Source organism: Panicum virgatum, chromosome 9K (assembly GCF_016808335.1).
Source record: "Panicum virgatum strain AP13 chromosome 9K, P.virgatum_v5, whole genome shotgun sequence".
In the NCBI taxonomy this organism is placed as follows: domain Eukaryota; kingdom Viridiplantae; phylum Streptophyta; class Magnoliopsida; order Poales; family Poaceae; genus Panicum; species Panicum virgatum.
In genome coordinates this window covers 38,331,023-38,336,501 of record NC_053144.1, presented here as the reverse complement: position 1 = coordinate 38,336,501, position 5,479 = coordinate 38,331,023, and the positions used below count along the sequence as shown (strand labels likewise).

The window sequence follows — 5,479 nt, the reverse complement described above, 5'->3', positions numbered from 1 at the left end:
CGTTGATCTACCGGAGGATCCCCAGTACCAGTACCCGGAGCAGCATCCACCTTCTGATCAGTTTGAGCAGCAGCCAGAGCAGTACGAGGAAGGCAAGTATAACATGAACACCACCTATCATTTTAATTATAATTTCATACTGCATTTTAATACTGTATGCCTATAAGGACTTTCCTAGCCACTTTATATCCTTTATATATATCCTTTGGGTTGCATTTTGGTTAGTTGTGCTAGGTGCCGCGCTATAACACATAATGGTCCTTTTTAATTAATTTGATTAATGGTATATGCAACTTAATTCTGAGAGTGGCCCTCTGTGTGGCTTGAGTGGCTCACTTCTCATTAAAATTGGTTTTTGTTAGAAACATGGTTTAGGGGGCCAGCACGGTGCTTACTGCCTGGTTGGCCACTCTCCATAAGGACCGATTCATAGAGCGACAACCTGGGACAACAGCGCTACCACAAGACTGGAATGGGACGGTCTTGGCTTACTAATTAGGCCATTTTGGTTCGGGAGTAACTTACCGACGGGGCAAGAGGGGAGTCGAGCCTCAATGGTGCCCAGGCTACGAGGCTTGGTCTGCGTACCCCTCGAGGTGGGTACCATCGTTGCATTGCCTGAATCCTTAGCGGTTACACCTTACCAACGTGTCCTTTGTAACGGCCTCGTATTGAGTTTGCTAGTCATCTCACCTAAGGAAGTGTGATGAACAACTAGCGTAGCTCACGACTTGTGGGTAAAGATGTGCAACCTCTGCAGAGTGTAAAACTGGTATACTAGCCGTGCTCACGGTCATGAGCGGCCCAGATCCTCCTTTTGATTAGTGGGGTTATCTCCTTCCGACGAGGGAGGTGCCTCTCGGGGTTACCCTGGTGGTTTTGGTTTGGTTCTCAGTAGTAACATGATTAATTCTGATTAATTATTATGTAACTGGGTTTATGGTAATTCATCAACTTGTAGTAAATAGCTTTAATAAAATTTTGCCAAGACTTAAAAGCTAATGCAGTCAGTCAGCCAACCTAGAGCCTCATAGTTTGTGTTATACTTGTTGAGTACAAGTTGTGTACTCACTCTTGCCTCTTCTCTACTTTTTCCTCTTGGATACGCTACTGCTGCTTAGTTCCTGCCGACACGAGGGAGTTCGCTCAGCGCTACTAGGACTACGAGGACTTCTAGGCATTCGTCTCCCAGTCGACGTCCCTGTGGCGCCCTGCTCAGCTTCCGACGAGAGTTTTTACCGTATTTGTACTTCGCTTCCGCTGTATCAGACATTTTGTCATTAATATAATAAATAACATTCGTATTCACTTTATTATATTTTTTATGTGATATGTGCTATGATATACTATTCATTCTGTTGTATATACGTGTGACTTGATCCTGGCACGTATATGATTGCTCGGTTTGTGTCCTTTTATAAACCGGGTGTTACATTACCCCATCAACCGCCACTTGTTTTTACTGTTCTCTGATCTGTTTTTCGCTCTCGAGCTCCTAGATCCAAAAATTCCTACTCCTTGTTGTTCCCCATCCTCCTCTTAGGGTTTCCGCCAGTTTATGCGTGTGAAGCGATCTATGGATTTCCGGATGGCACCCAAAAAGACGACCAAGGGGAAGGGTACGGCTGCAGAGCCAACCCATGATGAAGGCTGGGAACCAAGTAAGTGTTCCAGATCTGACTTAGAAACCTTAGTAAAACAAGGTTTCTTGGCTTCTGAATCCGTAATCCAATGGCATCCCGCGTTTGGTGACGCCCGTCCATACGAAAATACGGGCGAGATCGTTGGATTTGTTCCGTATTTTGAGCGGGGGTTTAGTATTCCCGGCTCTTATTTCTTTTCTGGACTTCTGTATTATTATGGGATCCAGCTTCACCATCTTACTCCCAATTCTTTTGTGCATATGTCTCTCTTCATACATTTGTGCGAAGCGTTTCTGGGCATCGAGCCCCATTTCGAACTTTTCCGCTACCTTTTCCATTTAAAGCCAGCCCAACAGATTCGTCTTAGATGTAGTAGGGGGCGCGGGTCTCCAACTTAGTCAAAGGAAGGATAGAGTGTATATCCCTTATGACCTTAGTAATAAAGTAATCGAATGGAAACCCAAGTGGTTCTATGTCGAGAACCAGTCGAGAAGTTTTCCATCCATTACTCTCGGCCCTCCAATCCAATGGCCCGAGTGGAATAAAAAACCAGTCGACGAGGGTCAAATCTCTGAACTACTCGCACGGATTGCCATTCTAAGGCAAAATATGTTGACTGGGGAAACAATCATGTTTGACTGGATGAAGCAAAGAATCCAGCCATTGCAGGCTCGGGAATCGCTTGGATTCCAGTATCAAGGAACAACTGATCCGTCAAGATACTCGAAGGAAGAGATCTCGGATGATGTAGTTTTTTGTCGAATACAACGACTTCAGAAGAATGTAAATAGAATCCCAGTTGTTCCTGGTACCTTTTCTGCTGTGAATCCACCAAAGTAGGTACTTGATAAGAGTAGTCGATTCATAGAAATCGAGAACTTTACCGTAGTGTAAATCTGATAGGATTTGCCTTCTGTAGGAGGACATGGATCGCTTTAAGAGTAGTCCTTCGCTACCAGGCATTTGTTCGCCCTTTTGTTATTCTAATTTCCTCGATCTGTTAATCAGATCTTAGTATGTGTTGACGGCCATTATTTCACGTTCTGGCCGTCAACTTCTCGGGAATAAACAAGCTTTACACTATGTTCCATTCATATTTTGTCTAATTCTAATAAGTTCCATGAGTTTTGGATGAGTTCTGATTTCAGGAGAATATATGACAAAAAGGGACGAATTTGGGCCAAAACCCAGGCCGACCGGCCTATCCTAGGCCGGCCGGCCTGGCGCCCCTACAAACCCTGCCACATCTTCGATCCAGGGGCATTGTCATGAACTCAAGTGTATCTAAGCCAAGGATTAGATGTCGGTTTGATCGAATGGACCGAAAGGCTTGCATAAGGATCAAAGGCCCCACCATTTAGCGCAAAGACCTATCCAAGTCAGCAATCCACCTCCCTGGAAGATCACAAGCGTCCACTAGCAATGTCGGTGCAACAGAGGGCTGAGAGGAGCCAGAGGGAGGCCGGCCGGCCTCCCCTAGGCCGGCCGGCCTGGACTTGTCTGCTTTCGGGCAACACAAGCTACACCGACTCCAGGAGGCAATCAGGTACGTCCACGCAAAGGCGGTGGCCAGATGGCCAAAATCCTAGGCCGGCCGGCCTAGGAGAGGCCGGCCGGCCCCACTCTGTAGCCACTAGGCTCTAGCTTCGCGTGAAGGTTAAGCACAACTATCACAACCGCCTCCAACCGACGCCTCTTCACCTGCTCAGAACCGACCTTGGCAGGGCTATAAATAGAGCACTCATCCCTCACTTGTAACACACACCTTGGAGCTCATTTATCTCTTCACTTTCTAGAGTAGGATTAGTAGTTTGGGATTTAGAGTCGAGTAGAGCTTGCTTGGGATTCCGGAGTTCTCGGAAATCTGGTAAAGCTCTTGTATCTTTCTTTCGAAGTTATCAATATAAGTTATCTTCTCTACTTTTCTGAGTTAGCTTTACTTTCCGCTTTCTTTTATCTTCTCGAGTCTGAGTGTTCAGCTCGAGCGTGGAAGTTTTATCCTTTAGCTTAGGCTAAGTTATCTTTCTGATATTCGGGAATTTATCCTACGGGTTTTCTCGCCCGGACTAGTGTATCTCAAGTTAGTGTTCTAGGTTGAGGGAGATTTCTCTCGAAGGCCTCGAGAGAAATCCTAACACCGAGTGCAGACGTGGTGTCTGAGCTTAGTGTTAGCTAGAAAGTGTGTTCCACCCCACGGTACCGTTGTGGTAGGCGGCAGGTGGTGACAGCCCTGTCCGTCCCTTGTAGTCCACCACGTTCGGGTGTTTTCATAGCAGTAGTGCCGACTGCCGTTGGACTCCCTTCTCATCCCATTCTGAGTCCTTCCCTGAGGCCGCCGAAGTAAGCTCTTCTTTCCCGAGGATTAGTTAGATAGTTAGTCTGATCTAGAGAGGCTAGCTCGATAGTTCAGAAGTGTATCAGGTGTCTTATCTCGCTCGTTGTCCTCCCAACTGCTACCTCTATAAGGAATTGAGTCTCCGTGTGTCACTCGGTCATAGACTGGCCATTTATCTTATCCTTGTATCTGGCTTACCCCCGCATAAATTAGTTGGTTGATCAAACTAGTACAATTATCATTCGATTTACGATACTCTTTACCATAGTGCTTCCTTGAGGAAAAATACGATATCCTGGAATACTCCATGGTGAGTTGCTACAACGGTGATTCTGTGCGCTTGCGGAATTGATATTCTATTGGGGCATAAGAAACGCCAACAAGCATTTCTGGCACCATTGCCGGGGAAGCAATTGGCTAAAGATATCGTAAATAGTCTGATAGACTTTACTAGTTTGTCACCGCTAATCTTAGCGGGCTTACCATTTCTCTCTCTATCTTCTTGATTGTTGCAAAGCAGTGCATGACCGGTTTCGACTTACCAAGTAACTTCAATCCGAACCCAGAAAGAATTGGGAGAATCATGAGACGCCACGTCGTCCCACCTCAGAAAAGACTTACCTTGCCCATTAGTTTACCATCCACTTCAGTCGCATCATTCATGGCCCAGAAGTCTATTCGTCAGTTCTCGGCCCCGTCCAGTAGCCACATTCCCTCTGGACTGAACCAAGACCAAGCCGGCAATGACGGCTTTGAGCTGAAGACTGGACTGGTGAACATAGTTCAAGCTAGTCCATTCTGTGGAAAGGCATCCGAGGATGCCAATGCCCATCTCCAGAATTTTCTGGAGGTGAGTAACACCATCAACCCCAAAGGTACTACGATGGATATCGTCCGCCTTCGGTTATTCCCGTTCTCACTGCTCGGGAAGGCCAAGACGTGGTTTTACTCCAACAAAGAGGCTTTCAACACATGGGAAGCTTGTTCAAATGCATTCCTGGCCAAGTACTTCCCGGTGGGCAAGACCAACGCCCTCCGGAACAAAATCTCCGGTATTCAGCAACTACCGGATGAGACCATCCCAGAGGCCTGGGAGCGTCTGCAGGAATACATTCAGGCATGCCCACACCACGGCATGGAGGAGTGGCTGTAAGCATCTAGGCACTCAAGGTATGTTTCGGTGATTAATGACAACCATTATTGTGACTAATGAGTTTGTGCAGCTTAATAGATCATTATCGCCCATTTGGTCATATGTCAAAAGAGGCCCCTCAATTTCGGTCATTCAAAAAGGCGATCTCGGCTTTTAACTTATATTTGTCAAGGCTAAGGATCTTTCTAGTCCTAAGTGTCACAAGGTTGAGAAGGACACTTAGGTTAGTATAGGTTTTATAGTTTTGTAGTGATCGCACTATTAAGAGGGGTTCATGAGTTAGTAGCTTGATCAAACTTGAGTTGGCCCTAGACATATTACACACTCACTCAAAAATAGCAAAAGATG

General features: G+C 46.2%; 1 non-coding gene across 1 annotated transcript; it reads right to left on the bottom strand.

Moving 5' to 3' along the window:
- Positions 1 to 5,008: 5,008 nt before the first annotated feature.
- Positions 5,009 to 5,115, bottom strand: LOC120653132. Its single transcript, XR_005666813.1, has one exon. It is a non-coding gene; the product is annotated as a small nucleolar RNA R71 (small nucleolar RNA).
- Between the last annotated feature and the right edge of the window lie 364 nt (positions 5,116 to 5,479).